At 35.9% G+C, this 23,917-nt stretch overlaps 1 protein-coding gene across 6 annotated transcripts in view; it reads left to right on the top strand.

Annotated features, from left to right (window-relative positions):
• The first annotated feature begins 479 nt into the window (after window positions 1–479).
• Window positions 480–23,917, top strand: part of LOC117405693 (F-box-like/WD repeat-containing protein TBL1X) — a 57,595-nt gene continuing 34,157 nt past the window's right edge. For 2 of the 6 annotated variants that reach the window (XM_034008961.3, XM_034923574.2), the window contains exons 1-2: window positions 480–781; window positions 1,458–1,612. The gene's annotated coding sequence lies outside the window, so the exon portion shown is untranslated. Of the gene's footprint in view, window positions 834–1,457; window positions 1,613–23,917 lie in introns of all 6 variants that reach the window. The other 4 variants (XM_034008962.3, XM_034923575.2, XM_034008967.3 and 1 more) reach the window with 4 other exon arrangements.

Raw genomic sequence — 23,917 nt, forward strand, 5'->3', positions numbered from 1 at the left:
ACTTCACAAACACATTATCACCTAATTATGTTGGCCAATCAAAGTCTGATTAGTGTGGCAATTGCTGGGCTTAGCTTGATCAAAAACTAAATTGAAATGCTTACATTAAAATATAATATGTTTAGTGGATGAGGAATGGGGAGAAAACAAAATCAGTTTATAAATAGGCTATCCAAAACGAATGTTTCGAAATAATAAAAAAAAAAAATATTCGTTCCAATAGGCAATATTCGTATATTTGTCCCAGCACTAATATATATATATATATATATATATATATATATATATATATATATATATATATATAAACATATGTAATGAGGTATTTGCAAATTATGCCTTGAACCCTGTTATTTCACATGGTTTTCATTGTCCAACGGACCGCTGACATTGAGGCACATTGTCATTAAACACTTTTTTTTTTTTTTTTTTTAATGCATTTAGATCGTCCAGAACGATTAGATTGACCCAGAGCTTCTCATCTGAAATTCTGTGTGTAAGCCGCTGTGGGAAATGGATGACAGGCATTTCTAACACTTCTGCAAATTCGTTTGCGCATCTACCAAAAAGTGCGTGGTAGCAAAGGAATGTCACACTAATGCAGAGAGCTGTAATGATGTCAACTTGTTATTTACTTTCCAAAAATGAATGACTGACCAAGGCGAAAAGAGAATTTAATCAACCACAATGTGACCGTACAGGCGAAAAAAACAGCGCGCACTCACACAGACACACACCACGGGCGAGGTGGGGGAAGGGAAGCACATGGAACAGAAAGGAGGTAATGTTGCTTCAAGATAAGACTATAGTTTGCTCTTCATTTTACAGTAAACGTGAGTGTGTTTTGTAAGATTTGTGCATGATTAATGAAGTATTACATTTTTGAGAAATGTGAGTCCTTATTAAACAGTGGTAAAATAATCACTTTGTCGTTTCTGCTGATTCATATTCACGCACATGTATATCAGTCTTTTTTACACAACCTAGAGACATTTTGAGACATCGAGGTTATGTCCATATTGTATTTTTGAGTAAGAATCGGTGGTACGTTGATGCTAGTAATTATATTAACTACGGGTTGTGTAGTACAATAGTATATACGTATATCACAATTTAAATAAAACATGGGCGTATGTTGATGTAAAATAAATAAAATACAGTGCTATTATGAGTTAGTCATTCATTTCTAATTCTATATAATTCTGTGGTGCATGGTGCATGTATTATTTTTTCTAATTATTGGCGTGTTTCTAATAATTGTGCTTGGTTCCTCCAGGTTTTAGGTCATTTGTAGATTTTACCCTTTAAGTCACGCTCTCTCTCGCTGTCTCTCTGGTCTCCGTAGCTGCACACACACACTAACTCTGGGAATGAAGTAGTTAGCAGCACCTCCTGACTTCATTCTTCTTCAAACTTGACAATTGTTTTTTTTCCCCCTCCGATTTTGCGGATTACAGGCTTTTAAGCACACACAGGAACCGTAAACCGAGAGTTATAACGATTAATAATATGTGAAGAAAGTCTGCATTTTCTAACTGAAGTTGGAATCTCTTTCGTCTGTGGTGGTGGAAGTGAAAGCTGTGGAATATAAGCGCACACAGTCAGATTTAAGGTGAGTTTGAACATTTTCTCTTCCTCTCTCTAACTGGTTGTTCTGTAAAGTTTAAGCAATTAAAGGAAATTCCCCGTCAAAATTTATGATAATGCAACATGCTCTAGTTTGACTTGTTAATTTACTTTTAAGATCTGAGTTCTAGTAGTTAATTTAGATGTGATCTTGTTTTTTAAAATTGAAAGCAAATAGATTGTGGTGTTTTATTCATATGGGTATACTAACCTGAAACGGCAACTCTTACTTAAACATTTGTTCTTTATGGAAATAGTTAAGATGTGTCAGCTTCACCTGAGTGCATTTATTCCAGAAGTGTAAATTGTATTACTAATTCAATGTGCATTTGTGTTATTTATTCTCGTGTTATTTTGTGTGTCAAAGTGCCGCAGAGTACTAAACATATTTTCATACAGTGTAAACTAAGTTTGCGGGGGAGGGGAAGCACATTGATCTCTGCTAGCAGACAATGTGTTTGTGTGTTTAAGTGTTTTGACTGTTGTTTTTGTGCAAGAAAAAATGACCCTCATTGCTTTACTCTATTTTATTTAAAGGTTGTGATCATATGCTAGTAGTCAGCATTTCTTGTGGATATTTTGTTCTGTCCCCAGGGAAAAATACAATTTGGTCCAGTTCACCAGTAAACTTGTGAAGTAGCCCACAGTTTGGACGTCAAGAGAAGGCGTTTGAACTATATATTATGCTGTACTGTATTTCATTAGTAAAAAGAGTGAAAGTACATCAGTATGTCACAGGTCTTTTGGCAGATATTCATCAGTGGTTTATTTTCACAGCTTGGGGATGCACATGTTGGGCTAACAATCAATTAACATTATATTATATTATATTATATTACAAAGACCTGTATAACCTTTTAAGTGTCACCTGTTACACGTAATGATTGGGTGGAAAAGGTACATAGTGAGACAAAACAACAAGTAAAACAGCTCTGTCATGTGGTATTTGCTTTCTATATCATAGTCTGGAATATGTATACATTTGTCAAGAAGTGTATAATAAGTGAACCACAGATTGTCTGGCCATAAAGATGGAAATTAGGAGCATTTTTTTTGTCTGTTAAGTCACACAGCTTGTCCTGTTCATCTGTCAGTGCTGCTTGCACCTCTCAGATATTATCTTCTCCAGGTTACTCAGAACTTAGACCTGTTTTTCTTTGCTGCCTCTGGCTGTGAGCTGTCACTTGTCTCCTTGAGTTAGTCTACTTACTGACTGCATGCAATCACACATCCATTGCATGCAAATCTCACTTTCACCTGTGAGTATTTAGAGTATGATTTTCTGGTGATTATGATGGAAACACAGTCCAGTTTTAATGTGTGAATAGTCTGATATCCAGTATCACGATAGATGGAAATATGTTTTTTTTTCTGTTGTTGAATGCTATGTACTATGGGTCACTCCAAATGTATACTGCATTTCCTGGATATGGACTATGATATTAGGAAAAAACATTGTTGTTAACTGGGCAAAGGTGATTTGAAAAATCAAACATCAGGTTAAATTTGAGGTGACTTGAAGCCATCAACACATAGAACTGTCTGTTGTTGATAGTTGATGTATGCCATCATACTTTTACGGAATTGTAGGTAAAACTGAAATACTGCAAGCATGAAGAGCCTAAAGCTTTATATACATTAAAGCATGATTTGCATAGGACTAAAAATCAGTTGTCCTCAGTTGTTCAAAAGCAGAGGATGTCTAGCAACCAACCTTCCAGATGTGGACAAATTTTAACAATGGAAGGTCGGTAAATTCAAACTGAAATGCGATGTTGTGGCCAGAGAGGGTGCTTTTGTGCATAATCTGTAAACCATGAACCGGATGTAAAGATTGAGGAAGAATGAAGCGCTTCAACCGAGTGCCTTTTCATTTCATTGTACATTATTTTGCAAAGGCTTCCAGCACCCTGACCACGTCGAATAACCGCTTCGTCCCTTGAGTGATATGCATTCTGTTTTGTATTTTCACCCGTTCCCAATTTGGTTGTGCCCAATTATAGCGTTTTACTGAACTGTAGAATCTCAGGACAGTGTACCAATTTTAATATTGTATTATGGGTTATTGTAAAGGCTGGTATTGCTTTGAGGTGAATACCCCGGAATTGCTATATCAAGTCTAACATAACACTGGCATGGTCAATTCGTCCGGGACTAAAACAAATTGAAATTTTACAAGCTATCTGTGATAAAAAGAATTGGACAATTCACAGAGGACTAAACTTCACAGATTGACGGTGCACATTCCAAGGCCACCTGTTTATGTGGTGTTTTTCAGTCCTGTGCCAGTCTGGTTTAAGATGTAGTCAGGTGTAGTTCAGCGAAAGACATTGATAGTTTCAGAACACCCTGGTTTAAAGGCGTGCTAACCAAAGTTTTAAAATCCATTTTCTTACCTCTTTACTTGTTTTTATTATTTTAAATTGGCATGCAGATATATCAAGGGCAATGCTGTAGATGAAAAATTGCTGTTACTTCACTTGAAGTTCAGATTTACTCCAATGGTTAAGCTGCAGTCAGCCAATAGTAAAGCTAATAAAGCGAGTAAGCTATTTTTAAAACTTTGTTTGAACCCTGCTGGGGATGTAGTCTGAAACCAGTGTAATGAAGCTGTTTCATAAACAAGTCTAGAGACAGTGTGAACTGAACCCTTTAGTTCACTGGTCATGGTCATTCTAACCTAGAGTTAGACTGTTTGCTAAACGAAAAAAAAAAATACTGTATTTTACATAAACAAATCTGTAGGGTGTCATTCAGACATCTTAGATAAAATACTCAACAAAGTGCTTCAGTATGATACACTGATATAACCTGCTTGTGGGCAATTCCATGAACCCGGCCATGAAAAAAAAAAAGTTGCCTTTATCAAATATATCTTTCTCAGTTTTTATGTTTTTATGCTGTATGTAAAAATGTTGACACTTTCTTAAATAATAATTGCCCAAATTAGCGTTATGAATGTGACCGTTATGGACGTGACCGTTATGGACGTGACATCATAAGTAATATGGTCCGACATTGCAATTATTCCTATCCGGTCCGTTGTCTGACCTTGATCGACATCAAAAAAACGCAAAAAACAGGTTTCTAGTCGTTTTTTCTCCGGAAAAAGCCGAGAAAACCATTCAATGGCCGAGTGGGAGCGACAGGAGCCGAGACAAGCCGATTAAAATAAATAAATAAATAAAAATGGCGTATCTCATGATTAGTCTTGCCATTGGCATCCCATATGGGCGGTCATAATGAAACAAGCTGGATGTTACTGTATCAGTGCATAGAGACTATCACGGACATTTGCAGAGCTTTTTTGAGATGTTATAGTAATAAAATAATGACTTGGATTGCATTATTGAGGAGTTTGGTGATAAAACGAGTGATCAGGAGATGATTGATCGGTATGTACGACTATTATTATTATTATTATTATTATTATTATTATTTATTTCTTAGCATATGTGAAAGCGATAGCGAACGAAAGGGTGGGGTGGGGTGGGGTGGGGCTGGAGATGCCTAGTGAGTGCTTTGTTGATATGTAGGGCCTTTTAAACCCGTTTGACTGTGGAAGAAAAATACTTTTAAACAGCGCGTCTAAAATTAACTGCGCGTGTGAAAATAAATTTGACCTGACGCGCCTGACGCGCACTTAATAAATGGACTGCAAAGGGTTAATCCTGTGAGAACAACAAAATATTGTTTAAATATTTTAAAAGTTTAATACAAATTAAAATACTGTAATAAATGCACTTTAATCAGAATTCTGTCTATTTAAATTTATCTGGACAAATGTCAATTTAAAGTGTTTTTTTTATTTTTTATATTTAAATTAATTTCTTGAATACAGTTCAGACGGCATCACAGCAATGTGTGCCTTACATTTAAGACCTGAGCCTGTCTAAACTAGGGCAGTTGAAGCTCGCCCATTTACACTTTTTTGCTGAAAATGTCAGAATTTATAGATTGAGGGAATAATGTTTTCAATAAAAATGCCTCCTGAAGTACGCAGATCTGTTATGTTTTAAGTCTATAAATACTAGTATAAATTCAGTTTTTCATACAATATAGTTTCAATTCAGAAAAATGGATGAGACATTACACATACCCCCGTGTAACAGCCCTCAATCTATGTACGCAATAAGACAATGCAGAGTGTCTGGGTGTACAGAGGTATACAGCAGCCTCTAACAACAGACCCTACTGTAGCTTTGTACTTAAATAATTGCACACCTACAAAATGTTGCAAACTAAGCACATTGCTTCCATGCATAAAAAAAAACTAAAAGCTTGCTAATGTTGTTTAAGTACAAATAAATGGTGACCAGGGTGTGTGCATTAGACCAAAGCTGAAGGGCTTTAGGGCCATTCAATGAAAATGTAAAGTGTAAGTAATACATAATGTACTGGCAAACCCAAGGTTTTAAATATCTTCTGTCTATTAGGATATCGCCACAAAAAAGCTGAGTGATGTATGGTTTTATTACAAAATATAGTGAGAGGGACATAAACTGAAATAAAAAAGAAACAAACTGGGTTGAGTTGTATCTACATTGGAGCCTGGTGTTGCCATATAGTATGTGGTTGCGGGAAGCATTTGTGCACCTATTCTTTTTTTACAGCACTTGTATTTTAATTTAATTGGTTACACACATTCTCATATTGCAGGGTTAAGTTCCACACAATGTTGTGTCTGGCTGTCTGATTCTACTTGCAGATCATGTATAGGACAGAGTCAGTGCTCAATAGATATGCTCTGGTGCAGTGCCAGCAATGAGCTTTAAGCAGCATTTCCTTCTGCTTTTACCCAAGGTAAATGTGGAATGTGGCTGGTTTTGGTGAATTGTTAAATAGAAATAGAACTGGTATTGGGTGCATAATCAGTTCAGTTGTCATAAATAGGCTGACCCAGGTGTTGATTGATAACACATTAAGAAGACCAACGCTTCATACTGTGGTGGATCCTGACTATACAATGGGCACATTTTGTTATGTCCATGTAATCTAAAATCTAATCCTACTGTATGTGGTTATATAAACAGATCATCTAGGCTGGCAATAAGTGTTAAAATGTACATTTTACTTGTAACACTGTTCTAAATCTGGAACTACAGTACCACAAGTAATTTCTAAATGTTTTAATTTCATCTTAGTTCACTGCTGCTGCAGTGGGCACAGTTGCACTTACAAACATTTGTATAGGATGAAATTGTTATTATTATTAGTTTATTTGCTACACTACTTCTTGCGCTTCAGTTTATTAAAACATGTGGTATGTATGTTCTCCCCCATAACAGACTGATGTCAGCACATTCATAAATATTGACACATGCTTGTAAAGGGAGAGGCAGCATTTTTTAGTTAAAGGCGCCAATGCGCCTTACCCCAAAAAAACTGTTTACAAATGTTTTTTTGCCGCATTTGCAACCATTTTCAGTCTGGAGCCCTGTAATAATGATAATGATAATAAAACTAAAATAAAAATGTGCACAGTTCTTGGATTAATTTCTTAATCTGACAAAAACAAAACAAAACAAAAAAACAGTTCTCTAAATACAGATTACTTTTAAAACAAATAATAATTTTATATTTTGAGTGATCTACATGTTCTGGTTCACAAAAATCCACTGGATTTTAAACCGGCCAGAGTAGGTTGAATTTTGCCGTCGCCCTGATGAGATTATCAATATTAATAACCCGCCTCCACTCTGCTTACGTTTCATTCAGCTGTCGGTAGGCTTGACAGAAACACCCTTAACACAGTGAATGGTAGGTGAGGCTGCTAGAGTGCATTGTAATAAATACTATTCTTTAATTATCAGCATAGACACAAATCTGTCCCTGTCCACACTACATACATAACTGATCTCGAGAACTGAACTCGAAACCGTTCTAATTAATCCAGCTCAAAGCGTCCACGCTGAAGTACCGTTTCATGTTTAGTCGGGTTTAACGCGTCCACACACTATTAGAATAGTTCGGTTACAATTCCTAGCAGCACAGTGAACAGTGGAAATGAATACGATAGTATCCCACCATGCACTGTTTTATTTTAAAATAATGTGTTATGCCCCATATTAACAGAGGTCCATATTGCTAAGTATTTTGGAGAAAGTAAATGCAAACACACACACACCAGTAGGGCTTGACATTTTCAGGTTTTATTTTTAATCTGGTGAAGTCCCTGAAAACAAATTGAACTGATTCTGTTTCATAATTAAACTCAGAAAAAGCTGTTAATTACAAAACAATCTTTGTTTTTATCTTCAGATCTTGCCTGAGCCTAATTCTGGTCCCCTTAATTTTATTTCAACCAGAGCTGACAAATTATGTGAATTGTTTGTTCCCGAGCCTACTTTAACATTGTGCTTTAGTTATTTTTTTTTCCCACTAGTTTAACAGAGGTGTCCTGACAGATTTTGTTTTTAAGCATAAAAATGTGAATACCTTGTGTGGAGTGTACATTGATAGTAAGTCCTTCAGGCACCTGTTCTGAGTATTTCGCCAAACATACCACAAAGCATTTTGGGATATTGGAGGATACACTAAAAAATGTAGTGCAATATTACAGCGTCCACACTTCTGATAAACCGCACTACCTGATGAGATCTAATTAGAACTGGACTCGAGACTAACCCCCGAGGTGGTCTCGAGTCCGGTTCTCGAGTACGGTATTAAACGGTGTGGACGCAAACCGTATTTAGCACTTTTAAGCCGGTTTAAAGGCAACTAGTGTGGACAGGGCCTAAGTGCATGCTCATGTTTATGTTAACAGATCAAATTTTACTTACATAAAAAAAACAGTATCAATACAGGGGTCGTATCATCAAGAAAAATATCACGGTTCACTGTGTGAATCGATACACCCCTAAGAAGAGTTTCATAATGCTTTAGATTCAAAGTGATTGTGAAAAGAAAAAGCATGAATAATTATCTTCCTAGATGCTAACTTTATAGCTTTTGTCTCAAGTTGCCCCGCAAGCAATACTTTGTATACAAAGCAATATGCTCTGAAAATCAATAGGTTTACAGCGATAAGCATGTTCATATGCATTGTACATGTACTAGTTTGCTTATCAGACAAGAGTGGTTTTCTGTGTCATATTAGGTGCATTTACTGTACTGTATGATGTTTATCCCTCTCAGATTGTAGGTTATATAATGAAAGTCAGAGAGTCTACCTTATTTTATATATTGCTTTTAAAACTGTTTAATCAAGTTAATATCACTACTAATTTACACTGAAATGGTTAACATGTAGCATTTGTGGCTTATTACTGAAGGATCTTTTTTCCACACCACTGCTGTATAGCTGTATCAGGCATAGGCGCCTAACCCATAGGGCAGAGGGGGCACGTGCCCCACACTTTGATCATGGGGGGGGGGCAAACTATGTATTTTGCCACTCCACTTTTTTCGCTCAGTATTTTATTCTATGCCTTTAAGCAGTTTAAAATGTAATAAAAAAATGGAAAGGCACTCCGAGGATGGCAGAAGAGCAACATTGATCCGGACTGTATTACAGTAGCTCACATTAGTGGCTTAGGATGGAATGACTGAAAGAGAAGCCGCTGGGCAATTAAGTGGAGACTATAAAAATGATTACTTAAATATAGGCTAGGTAGTTTTTAGTTCAGTTTGTTTTTGTTCTCTACATTGTGTTTAAGTTCAACACCAACCCTAAATAAAATGTCATTGCTGTTATTAAGCAGTGGTATTTCAAAATAACAGAAACCTGTTTTATTTTTAGTGAAGTAGGCAATATTTTTCCATTCATTGTCATTATTTATTGAAATTAATGTTCAGCTTTCATATTGAAACCTGTTCAACCAAACCAAGTACAGTGTAGGAATTTGTTTGCATTGTTTAAGATATTTTCAAGTAAGCTTATTTGTATGTAAAAATAACAAGAAGGTTTTAGTCCTGCAACTAAGTGTATACTGTTAAATGTATATGGTTAGTTTTATTGATCTAAAAAAGTGTTTGTTTAACAGTTTAATAAGCTGCATGTGGTAACTTTTCAACAAAGTTAGGCCACTTTGGTATCAAGCCTATATTTTGGTATGTTTATTCTTAAGTGGCAGTTTCTTCTATACCGCGGCATGATTGCACGAGGTGGATGATAATGAACCAGCCATGCCTGTTGAGTAATTTACTGTATGTCCCCAAATCATACAAATGCAGCTCCATTCTAGATTTGTGAATTTAATACAAAAAAAAATGGCAGTCCACTATTAAGAAGTGTGGGTCGTGTCTGCAGGGACGTTTTGTTAGTTATATTTTATAAGTTTTTTGTCACTGCTGTTTCATTAATGTGAACAAAACAAACAATTATTGCTTAAATTCTGAAAATATATGATGCCCTTTTTATTTTATTTTGTTGTCCATGTCTTTAAATATCATAGATTGTAATTTAAAGCTATTAGAAACTAAAAGTAGACAAACGTGTTACCTAATTGGGCCATTATCACACTATTTTTAGATAACTATCTTGTGCTGGACCTAAATACCCATATATATATATATATATATATATATATATATATATATATATATATAGGTCTACAAACTGTGTCACCATGTTGGCTGCAAATTCAAGTATGAAATGCATACTAAAAAAAGCCAGAGCTATTCAGAGGGAGTGAAAGATGCACACACACATACTTATTCATGGACTCTGGCTCCGATTCACTATAATGAAACATATCAGTCAAGTTGCCTTGCTATAAACAGTCTGTTCAACTGCTTAAATGTTAGAAGTTAAAATTTGTTAGGCCTAATGACCATTTCCGGCCCCTAAAATTTGTGTTGAGTAACAAATTATACTACTGCACTGTCCCGTCCCCCACCTAAGAATCCAAGTGCACATCATTTTTTATATTAAATGTAAACTATTCATCTAGTTAGTCCTCTGCAATGTGGAGTTTCTCAGTTTAAGCTCTGTCTTAAATATACAATGGACCACAAACAGTCTGTTGGTCTCATACAGTAGCTGTGTGACCTAAATAAATAAATATAGGCTAGTGGGTTTATAATAAGCTAGCCATGTTTGGAAAGGAATAATGGGTACTACTGGATTAAACCACTTGCCTTTTAGACAAATACATTGGCCTGGATGAACTCGTTCATTGCGCAACTTGCTATCTTTTAATTTCTTATTTGTGTCTGATCTGCTCTAATGGGGCTGAAATACCGGTCACTTGGATAAACAATAGGAAAGTGTGTGAGTTGGATGTTCATTATGCATTTAAACGTATCGTTTATGTAGAATCTAAAACTTCAGTATTACAAATAGTCTTTTTTTTTTTTCTATGACATTACGAACGGACTTGTAGAAAGAATTTTCCAATAAGGAAATGATCACGAAGACTCTTACAGTACAGCTGAGATATCTGCCCTGGACGCACTCCATCAGCTGGTCGAATTGAAAGTTAGCACATAAGTACAAAAACAATACCATTGGAATTGAAGAATTCCAAATGCATATATTAGGTGGATTCTGTCATTGCTTACAGCCATAGATGTGTTCTTCATCTATTTATTAATCTACTGATCAATGATTGTATTTTTTTTTCTTGGTCTGTTTTACGTCATACTGTACTAGATTAATTATCATGGATAATCTAGGATGTTTTGTTTCCTCAAATTAATCAAGTGCTTTGTTCATTCTGCACACACAATTCTAGTCAAAAGCAAAACAGGAAAATGTATGTTTTAGGGAAACTGATGAAAATTAAGAAACATTTAATAGCAATGCCGTCCCAGTACCTGCATTGTGTAATTAAAGAGAAGGTACAGTATAGAGCATAATAAACTTAGAAAAAAAACAAAAACAAATCTTCATTGCCACATTACTGGTACATGATGCATAGTTTCTTATCTCTGAGGTAGCCTTTTTTGTGTGTGTGTTTTTTTTTTTTGGTAGTTAAGGTAATGCCCCAAGGAAACGCAGGGTGTTCATTGCAGTTAAGACAAAGTACACCAAGTCCAAAATGTATAATCCAGTTGTCTTGAAAATTTATATTGTACAGTCTCTGTCATTTCTACCTTTGAACATGAGCAGGCAGACGAGTTTTGCCACATTTAGTCTGGTGTCGTTTCAGTGAGCCCTGTGCTGCTGAAGCTCTTGTGTAATCTGAAATGTCAGACTGTGGGGGATGTGCAGTGAGCCGAGTATACGGAGGGGGAGGGGATGAATGAAGTCTGCTATTATTGGATTGTCTGATCTGTGTGAAGCCACTGCTGCTCATTAGTTTGACACTCTGTTTACAACATATTTGTGAAATAACTGTTTCCTGTAAGACTTGCAGAAGACAGATCTGCAGTTCTTAAATTAGCAAGTTAAGGTCACAAGGAAAGCAGCTGGTTATGACGTATTAAAGCTTGCTAAACTCTGGAGTAGTTTATGTTTAACCCTTTGCAGATGGCCCATTATAATTTCGACCAAATTCGATTGATGACGTAATTGCATGCAGCGTGGTGACTAGTGCTGCTTTTTAATTTTTAAAAAGCTAGTAATTGCTATTTGGCTATAGTAAATTTAGTTTTTCTTTCAAGAATTAGAATATGTTCTATATTTTAATACAAAACACTGGTGTGTATTTTTTATAGTTTTAAAATCCACCTTCGGAAGGTTATTGGGTGGTCTGTTTTTATATCCAAATGTGTTCATTGTGAAGGGGATATTGTGGAAGTGGTAGTGTGTACGTATTTCACAATCCACATTTTTCAAGATGTCTTGAAGCACTTGTCTAGTTGTCATGAGACATGGTATTAATACAATTTAATAACATTTTTACAGAATATCATATTCTGTGGATAAATAGGGGTTTCTGTCAGTCCATACACCACTCTTATCTCTGTGGCACTTACATGGTTGCATATTATTATTATTATTATTATTATTTATTTCTTAGCAGACGCCCTTATCCAGGGCGACTTACAATCGTAAGCAAATACATTTCAAGTGTTACAATACAAGTAATACAATAAGAGCAAGAAATACAATAACTTTTGTTCAAGCAAAGTACAAGTGTGACAAACCACAATTCAATAATACAGCAGATAATAGCGATAGTTACAGTGCTCCCCCTTTTATAAGGCGGCCCGTTATACTGCAGAACAGGTTATAAGGCAGTACGGTCATGGCTCCCATTTGCCCCATAATGCCATTACTCTAACACTAGTATTCTCGTTATAAGGCGGAACACAAATATTACTGTCTCTTAACTATAGTTCTTGACTACAACGTTATAAAGGGGGGGCACTGAATCTGGAGAACTGATTACCAAACTGTGATTAATCATTTCATTGCTATTTCTGTTTCTATACTATTGTGTACATGCTTTTGATATATGTCTTGGCTGTCAACTTTTTCATCATACTGATGGCTTGAATTTTAAACTTAGAGCTGTCAATTACTGATATACTTGTTTACAATGCCCAGATTTGTGGCTGAGTGAAAATCTTTTTTTTTTTGTGGTTATTTCCCATACAGTACCTTATGTTGCATATTTGTCGTGTGAAGGTTTTTAATAGCAAGTTTGATTAGGGGTATATTATAATAATTTTATACAAACTTGACCTTTTGATCGCAAATTATTACCATGTTGTGGTCCAATGCTTTTGGCATGTATGCTAATTATTCTCAAGGGATTTTTTTTTGTTTCTGTTCCTCACAACAAACATGCAAGACAGTTAAAATCAATTCATTTGCATAGCAATTTCCTTTCACATTAACATTGAAAATGTGATTAAAAAAAACCCCCAAAAAACTGTAGAAGCAGTTTTAGTACAATCATTTAAATGCCTTATCTTTCAAAATATGAGAAGTTGGAAAGCAAACACATTCCCTGATATAGCCGGCTGCAAGTAACATGTTAAACGACATGGTTGTATGTTTCAAAATACCCCTTCCATGAGAGTATTAATGATTGGTTTCACTTCTTACAATAGTTACAGTTTGAGATTCTAGATCGAATGACGAGATTACCTGTTAGAATGGACTGACTTAGTTGAATTATTCAGAACCTTTGCTTCAGTTCAGGAATTGAAAACTAACTGCTGCAACAAGGGTAGCATTTCAGTTCTAAGAGAGAGTGTGTAGAACTTCTAGAAATGATTCTAGCAAAATGTCAGCTACAAAGCAATCTAAAGCAATCCAACCTTATAGGATGCAAAAACGCTGAGACTTCCACTAACAATGGTGGAGAGGAAGAAAATTCATAACATGCTTCTTTTAAGGTAGGGCTAAGGAAAGGCTTTAAAAATAATTGATAGATTTTTTTTTTTTTCATTTTCTCACCAATAATCATTTAAAATGTCTAAAGTAACAACAATTCATTAAGATTTGGTTATTTTATAGGCATTCTAGAACCAAAAAAATGTCAAAGGTCAAAATTCAGGACCAATGCATATTAAAATACGTGTTTTAGCCAGTATTTGTGGTCTGAAAAATATGACAGTACATTGGATTTTATTTTGTGGACTTTTGTAAAGACATAACTCATTTGTTTTTGCATACACATTCAAGAAAAACACAAATAATTGTCAAAAAACAATAAACATCTGTTCTTCGAAACCAAACCCAAAAAGTAGCAGGTTTTCAGGAAAAAGTATGTTGCATTTAACTAATTATATGCAACAAAAAGCACTGGTGAGTAAGGGTCAGTCAGCACACCAATTTTCCTACAAAAAATCAATTTTTAGGAATTCCAAAATGTGCTCTATCTGTGTGCCTCATAGTTACTGTGTTTTAGAAGCAGTGTTAGCCCATTCAGTCCATTTGTTATCATTTTTTACACTTGCATGCAGTGTTTTTTTTCCAGTATTTTTTTTTTTTGCATATACAGTATATGATCGCACGTTGTGACCACTCAACTTCCTATGCTGGTACGTGTGTGATCGAGGACGTTTTTTCTAAACAGAATGAGGTTTAAAAAACATTTGGAAGCAAATTTCCCTTTCACTCTGGGCACTGACAGAAATGCTGTCTGTAAATGATACAAAACATGAAGCAAAACATATGTAAATTAGCAAACCGGTAATAAGTCACGCACACGTGACCTTTCCTTAGACCTTTCTAGCAGAGTAAATCCTGCCGTCAGCCTCCAACAACATGTATAAAATCTCGCACAGATAAAATCATTTCTAACGGACACAGACTTTAAATTTTTTTTTTTGCCTTGGAATGCATGCAAAAAAATGTTTGTTCGGATATTTGTCCCAGTATTATTTAAAATTGAGAAAGTGAAATATGTATGGTTAGCGCCTTGTTGTTGTCATTGTACCACAGTGTTATCATTTTACCCAGCATATCGGTGAACTTGTCAGGGACTGTATTGAATCACCCTGACCTGTAATATAAATGACTGCTCATCAAATCTGTGGATGTTTTTTTTCAAAGGGTAATTGGCAAATCCATTATTTTTCTTTTTTAATGTTTTGAAAGCTGTCATCTAAATAAAGTTTTGTGGGTCATTTTAGACCCTGAAGACAAAACTAGTATAGACAATCAAGCCCTTTTATGAAAAATAGCCCTTCCTAAGGGCTTTAAAAACTACTAACTTGACATCATGTGCTCCCAAGTGTATTCTTCACACACACACACACACACACACACACACACACACACACAAAACTCAGCTTTCAGCATGAGTCGCAGGCCTGGGACAATAAGATTTGTGTGTCTGGGTCACGCAACATGAGATACTAGCGATCTCCTGGTAGTAGTGCCGTAATACTGAGAGAATTTAAGTACCGGCTAAGGAAAGTGACCGATAGATTTTCTCATTCATGTTCATATTTTTCCACAGCGAACTAGGTTTCACCCTGACATTGTCAGGTGGTTTTAGCCAGCAGCGGAAAGAAATTCTAGGTATAAAACCGCAACCCATTAAAGAGGCTTCTGGGTCACTTGAAGCGTCTTCTGAGCCTGAAAGAGCAACTACATGTGGTGTTCCCTTCATGCCATTCTGTTCTGCTTTGCAAATTGTTCCCTATATTGTATAGCTAAAGATCAAACTTCATAGAAGTTAAGATTGTAATCTTGCTCCATTGATACTGTCTTTGCCAAGCATATCTTGGAGCACATACAATAGGCTTGTTTTACTTGGTTTACTGTGCTTAAATTGGATGCCTGTTTTAAAAAATAGTTGAGAAATGAAAATACTTTACATATCATACAGGCCTAAATGCTGCTTTGCTGACGTCGACTTTCTGTCCTTGCTGTAGAACACAGCAGTGTACACTTTACATGCTTTCTAAGAAATTATACCCAGAATAGACTAAGGAAATGGGACCTTCCCTTTTCAGCAGTCGTGCTTCAGCATTGATATTTACAGCTGGGTGGAACTGAGGAACGCACTGTTGAAATTACTTGCACAGGGTTACGCATTACTGTTGCTCGGCAAAATCTAAAGCAATGTTGTATGTCTTTGCCCCTGTTTAAGCACGAAGATAAATGAATTCATTTCTAAACTTTCTGAAGGCTTTTTGTATTATGCATCTGTAAGGATTCCATTTTATTAAAATAACGTTACGGTATTTATTGTATTTTGCACGTTATCTGTGTATTCCTGCTGAGCCTCTTTTAAGTTTTACTTCTACAATAAGATGCCTTTCAACTGTCCTGTAGTGCCGTGTTACGTAAGACCTAGGGTTGGACGATAGACATTTTCAGCTATCAATTATCGTATGTAAATTATCTTGAATCATGATTATCGGCTGAATAAATAAAATATTTAAAATTCTTGTATTTTATCAAATTTATACTTGAGCAGCATGACAACCTCCAGTCACTGAGTTTACAAGAAATAAAAAACTAGACGGTATAGGCGCAGAGTTTTTAAATTTCTGGTGGGTGCCCAAAACAAATGTGAATATAAAAATACACCTATTGTAATCTGTATATTAATAAATTATGTAGTATAACATAATCCATATATTTTTATTTAAACATTTATGTTAATTCGAGAACGTTTACTCTCATAAAAGAAAGTGCCACCAAATGTATTATAACGAAACAAAATTGCTAACATTACCTGGAAGCATTTGTTTTCTTTACTTGTGTGGTAAATCTGCCATTAAGAGAATCAAACTAGTATGCAGACAGTTTAATAAAATTAACTGCCTATCCTTCCATTAAGTTAACTCTCTGTTATTTGTGCAACTACCCTTTTTTACAATAGCAATGCCATGGGAACAGATATATAAACAACCTCTGATTGGTTATACAGCATCACATGACCGTGCGTATATATAGAGTATACCATGGCTTGCATACTAATGAGCTGCTTCACACTGAATAAATCACTACGCACCACTGCATTCTAAATTCCATGACAAAATGCCATTTTATTTGTTATTAGTTACAAAACCACTGCCAAAAATGAGTGACATTCCACCTATTTCCTTTAATATATTTGGAGATGAAACTCCACAGATATTTTAACAGTAGATGTTTTAACATCTCTGCTGACAGCGAGTTTAAAACCAACAAGAACGTATTCCTGTCAGTCATGAAAACTTTTAGAAAAGCAGGTAAAGACAAGGCCAGACCCCCCCCCCCCCCCCCGAATTACCGGGCTGGATTTGAAGCGTCTGCGGGAAACTGAGGCACTGTCCCCTGACACCGTGGTCGAATTGGTGTATGAAGTCTGGTTTGATCTTCAATCTGGCACAACTTGGACGCAAGATCCGAAAGGATGAAAACGGAACACAGTTGTTTAGGCTATATTACATGTGTGCCATATGGTTGTGTTTTTTTTTGTTGTTGTTTTCCTTTTACAATTACATTTAATTTACGTTCAGATGTGTGTCAAAATGTTTAATAGTCAAAAGTTCCACTTTTCTACAGTAATTTTACAGTGAGCTACTTTATTTTTATTTTACAAACAACAATATTTGTGTTTTTATGTTAAAAAACCAGTCAAGCTTTGCCAGTGTACAAATTATGAAAATGAAACCATGACGTAAAGTTAAAAGCATATTGTTTAAAATCAACACTTAACTTCCCAATGTACACAGTGCTCAAAATTATCGCTGCAAAAAAATGATTGTGATTATCGATATTACCGATTTTATTGTTCCAACCCTAGTAAGACCACTGATGCATTATCGATATTCACTACGAATACCCACTGGTTCCAATTAGTTTGGATAATCAGTGCCTCTTGGTAGTATTCAAAGCCATTTTAACAGTTTCCATGTTATAAGAATGAGGTGCATAAAATTGCAAATGGATGTCAGTAAATGAACGTTCTAAGTGCTTTGGAAGACTATCTAACTGACCATAAAAATAGGTCAGTTTTGTGTTGCATCAGATTGGCTTTGAGAACAGAAAAGGGTATTGACCTCTAACTCCATTTGGGGGAGGAGTGACTCCTGATTATTAACCTGCACTGAGTCTGCCAGAAAGCATCTAACATTATTTATCATTTTAGTATCCTCCAGAGAACCTAAAAGCCATCATTAGGTAAATTGATCCCTTACTGTGCAGGGCAGCTATGTGGAAACAGTAAGCGGTTGGCTCACACGAAGCCAGGCTAAGCAGTGATTTAGACTTCATTTTGAGTACCAATTTAACCTTATAATACATGAATCAAAATGTAGATGGATCAGTAAAACCAATTGGTAACAACAAGACATAACACATTTTGAGAACCTGCCTAAAGCAGTCAAGGCAATCTTGAATTATTGACCAATCTTGTAGTAAATTTCCTGTGTCTGCATTGGTACGGACGTTTTTTTTTTTTTTCCTAAATCTGAACTGCATAGCAACGCATTTCCTGAAAAGTATGGCAAACAGGTCATGAGGAAAACTGTCATGACTTGTGCATATAAACGCCGCCATTGTTACAGGTTAAATATGTTCTGCGTTGTAAAGGACTTCCTTGCAAATTGATTACATGTGCAACAGCCTTAAAGTGTGACTTACCAGGCTATAGTGATTACAACAAAACACATTGTTGCCTGCTGAGTTGTACATATTTCTGCTAATATCTTTTTAACACAATCACAATTGTTTTGAAATTTCTATTGACTTATTCTCAATCGTAAATAGTTTTTGTTCAGTTTTGTTTGGATAATAACATGGTCTACTCGTGAACACTTCTTGTCAATGTCACATAAAGGGCCATACCACACAGACCCTGCGATATGTGATGTTTATTTTATTCAATGCAAATTAAGTAAGCAGACAAGTAAAATTAACAATTTGTATAACTTACTATAATTGTCTTGGTGTCATTTATTGTAATTGTAAGTTGTGGTTCATAACAGTTGTTCTTTTTTCAAAGGTTTTGGGTTTTTTTTAGTAAGTGGTCTTAACAATTGTTTTATTATAAGGAAGTAAAGTATGATGAATAAATATGGTTCACACCTCAGTCTTGGTGGTAATCTTGCAATTGTATTATAGGGCTGTAAATCAGCGAAAGAAAGGGCAAGGCCAAAATGGCTTTCATTTAAATAAATTCACAGAGGACACCAAGGCCACTAAACTTAAATCAAGGGCAAAGTGTAGGATATTGTGTAATTTTGCCTAGGATTCATATATAAAGCTAATTATTAGCCATAGAAAGAAAGAACAGTTTAACTTAAGTATTTATTTGTTCAGAAAATGCTGTTTTTGGCAAAAGCTGCCTCTGTACATTTTTAATTGTATGAACTGTGTGGCTACTGGTTTGCTGGCATGAGGGTGACTTGTGCCCACAGGGTCAAAAAATACTTTTTTGGCAAACCTGCTTCACTGTTCAGAGTAACAGAGCTGTCATCACCAAGAAGCACAGACAGCAATTCAGCGCTTGGCAGCCAGGGGGTAGCTGTGTACCAAGAGGCGGCGAGATCCCTGACTGGGAAATTAAACTGGGAGGCCCACCAGCAGGCTAGGTTCAATTTGAGCCTGCAAGGACATAGCTCCCTACGCTGAATGCATTGGTTTTTACCACTATGTCATGGGACTATTTTGTTCAATTTTAATAGTATACGTTCTACACAGTTTAACACAAGCTAAACTCTGAAATACTGTTCCCGTGTGTAGCATACAAAATGCTGAGGCGCTGTGTTGCATTTATGGATGACCTGAAAAAAACAAACTTAGTTTTATCATAAGATGTAAAAATAATGATAATAAACTGTAATACAATGTAGAAAAGTATTTCCTACCGTCTTGGTTTCATTGTGGTTAAAAAAAAAAAAAAAAAAAAAAAAAAAAGAAATTAAAATAAGGTGATAACGGCAATTAAACTGTATTCAAGTGAGTTACACTCAATCATGTTTTTAAACCTGAAAAATTTACAAGTGGTTATTCATTTCTAAACTACTGACCTGCAGAGTGTGCAAGGTCTTCTAATTTTTTTTTTTATTTTAAGACTTTTTTCTGAGATTTATTACGGGCGGTAAAAATCCATGTGCATGAAAGGCTAGTGTTTGCTGTTTGTTTGTTTTTCCCCAGCTGATGCAAATTACTCACATAATCATGTTATTGTTTGGATGCAAACAATTCCTAATTTGGTATGTACAGGTGTGTCTAGTTGCTTTAGCAAAAGGGCACAGCTGTCATAATTACAGTGAATAGACATACATTTTGATGGGCTTTGCAGCAATTGAGAAGGGCACCCACGGCTGTTGTCGCATGGCCACCGTTCATTTTGAGCCCTGGTATTAGTCATTGATAGTCCACATCTGTTTAACAGATTACATTCACACTAGACTAAAATAAAAGCAAAGATTTAGTTATTTGGCAGTAGTTATTTGGGGTGTATTCTAGATTTTTCTAGAACATGGATGGAGTAGTGGTTAGGGCTCTGGACTCTTGACCGGAGGGTTGTGGGTTCAATCCCTGGTGGGGACACTGCTGCTGTACCCTTGAGCAAGGTACTTTACCTAGATTGCTCCAGTAAAAACCCAACTGTGTAAATGGGTAATTGTATGTAAAAATAATGTGATATCTTGTAACAATTGTAAGTCGCCCTGGATAAGGGCGTCTGCTAAGAAATAAATAATAATAATAATAATTTGGCCCCTCAACAGCATGAACAGTGCCGTTGAAGGCAGGGCTGTATACTTGTAGACTTGCCAATAGTTGATGCTGGCTAAGTGTGCTCTTGATTTATTGCATGTCACAGGGCTAAAATCAGGGAGGTGAGTGACACATACCCTTATCTTCCCCTGTCAACACACTCATTGAAATGGCCTAGTGCGGGAGGAGGAGCTTGCATTCTTAGAGAGAATGTGTCGGTTAAATGCTCTTCCATCAAGCGTGCTCGCTGTGCTCCGTTACACTCCTTGGAGCTGCATGTCAGCAGCAATTGCCTTCAAGTGGGAATTAGCAACTTTTTTCTGTATGTTTAGCTGAGTCATTTCATGGTACATTGTATTGCTGTATTATTTAAAATGTTAAGCATTAAAAGCTGAAGTCCTAGTTCTATTTAGAACTGCTACTTTATAACTGTGGTTTTATTTTTCTTATTTATAGGCTGCTATAAAAAAATATGAATTTTTCCTTTATGGTGAGAAGTTTGCTGGTATTCTGTTGTCATTTCCAAACTGGATCCTCACTGTAGCTTCTTGTATAATGTATCTATCTTCATTTATTTTTAATCATTCATTGTTCTTGGCTGCTTTTTTTTTTTTCTTCTTTTTAATAGCTTTTGACTGTCAGCAGACATGCTCAGACCCCCTCTATGTTAAATCCTGTAGACCCTGCCAACATACTGCATCATTTAAATTACAGCGAGGCAGAGATTGACTAGAGAGGCAATAGCTATGTTAATGTTGTTTCTTTTATTTCCTTTTACTTGCCTTAAGTGATAATCAAAACTAAACCGGCAAAGTCAAATATGTTATTGCCAACTCCTTAGTGTGGTATCAGTACTGGTAGAATGCACCCTTTGGATCGAAGGGTTCTTTGTATCCAGCTGGATTCATTTTGAATTAGTATTTTGTTTAAAAACATTTCTCAAAAATATTTATCCAGGACAGACCAGCTTGGATTCAGAGTCACGTTTACATCACTGGAAAAGACTACCGTGCTTGTGGTTTTAAGGATTTTAAATTAATAAATAAATAGTGCTGGTCATCAGTTATACAGTTGGTGCTTTCAGTTTTGTCAGGGGGTGGTATTATGAAATAGGTAGTTGTAAATAAATCTACAATATCCCCCATGATTTAAGTGGGTTGTCGAATCCCTGGCCCACTGGAGTGTTTTTCCCTGTCATGAGTTTGCTGAACTATTGACTGAAAGAATTTTTGCTCCTTGTCAAATTGAGATTTTTTTTCCTGCAATAAAAGAAAGCTATGGATGCACACATTTAACAGGTTAACTAGTGAATGATTTATTCTCTCAGATATTTATACTCTTGTTTGTATGAGGTCCTGACCTGTTTCCAGTGTTCTTGTCCAAGGGGATTTGAGGCTAGTCAGCAGACTTGTGCAACTTTGTCCTGGATGCATGTTTGCTTAAAATGGGGTTTTGAAATTATTTTAGTCGCAGTGGATTCTGTTTCCTGATATTTTTGCGTGGCTTGGAGTACAAAAAAAGACCTTGCACTTCAACCTGGTTTCACATCGGATCTGAAACCTCATTTTGGAACTCGCAGGGTTCTTGTTCACTAGACAAGTAACAGGAACTATATGTGTGGAGTGGACCTGGGGGTGTCATTAAACCTGCAGGTAATTGGAAATAATATGGTACAATATAATAATACAACAATACTGTTGTTGTGTGTGCTGCAGTCTAAAGAGTGTGACTCAGGTAGTGATCCCCAACTCCTCTTCCCAACTTTCTGTTCCCGCCAAATGCTTTCCATAAAAGCTTGAGTCTCTCAGATTTGTTTGTTTAGTGATGGGGTGGAAACCTGTTGTAATCGAGCACACCATTGAGAAAGACTTGAGGCATAATGTAGAAAACCTTTCAAACACTTTACTGTCTACTCTACTCTCAATGTTTGTATCTGATTATTTTGTAACACAGTTATGGCATTAAAGATGTTCATGAAAGTGTTCATCCTAGTTGCCATGTTTAAGTCTATAACTGCCTTTTGAGCAACAAACTTATATAGTTTTGTATGTTTTCAGTCCTTTATTTGTGCATTGTCATGTAATTATCTAATCTCTATCACTAAACCCATTATTAGCTGTACTGCAATAGCTACGGTAAAGATTGTAAGGACAGGATGAGTTAAGTTCCATGGTTTCAGGTTGAATTAGAAGGGATGTAGTCTGGTTTGTTGCCTCACTGAAAGAGCAGCCAGTTGGAACAGAACATTCTGATTTAATAAAAAGGTTATTCCTGGTACTGTTGCCTCAGAATGAGATCTGCGTTCTTTGTGCCAATCGATGTATTTTTTTTTTATTTTTATATTGTCCCTTTATTTCTGAAGGTTGTTAAACTCAATGAATGAAAAGGATCTGTGTTTCCTTGCTTTACTGCAATAGATTAAAATAGATAAGTACAATGAGCAGTCTAGTTAAAAAAAAAAAAAAGAAAAAAACATTTACTTTCTGGTTGTGTAATGCATTATTTGTCCCATTGCAGGGATTTAATACGTAATTTTTTTTTTAGTTTATTTTAGAGATTGTATTATGATCTGCTAGACAGTGTAATGTGACTATTGAGTTGCCTGGAATATGGCTTCCCCTCCCCCACTCCACATCTGTTGTTCTGTGAGTCATAGTGGCAGAGACACAGGCAAAGACAAAAATGGCTGTGGTTGCTACCTGTTTGTGGTTGATTGGTTCCCTCTCCCCCTCCCTATTGCTGGAGGCACTGAAGAGAACAGCCGCTTATCAAGTGCTTCAAAGCTAGTTTGCTCAGTGTAACAGTTCAAGAGAAAATGGCTGCTCTTTCCTTGCCTTGTTTGTAGATCTGTCAGCAGATGACTCTGCAAGAGAAAATGGGGTCTCGATCATGTGAAGTCTGAATGTTTGCTTTTGTTTCCCTTTTTAGTGTCCTGTTTTTCCACATGTTTGTAGAGGCTTGTGTATTTAAACACCAACACATTTTATTTGCTTTAATTTCAGCATGTTTGAAACCTGAGTAAATCAATTTTTTTGATTTCTTTACAGTTTGTTTGTTCATAACTTTTATATCAGTACTTCCAGTTGGCTAATGTTTTTGCTGCAGCTGTGAAGTAAATTGTTTCAGTAACTGCATTGTTTTTCATTTAAATCCCTTCTTCTACAGCAGGGAGGGATAGAGATGGTTGCTGTGTGCTCAATTTTGAATGATCTGTTGCTGTGTTTTTTTTTTTTTTAAATTAGGGATGTTATTAATAACCATGTTTTAACATTAAGAGAACAC

The sequence above is a fragment of the Acipenser ruthenus genome, chromosome 9, assembly GCF_902713425.1.
Source record: "Acipenser ruthenus chromosome 9, fAciRut3.2 maternal haplotype, whole genome shotgun sequence".
Classification (NCBI taxonomy): Eukaryota; Metazoa; Chordata; class Actinopteri; order Acipenseriformes; family Acipenseridae; genus Acipenser; species Acipenser ruthenus.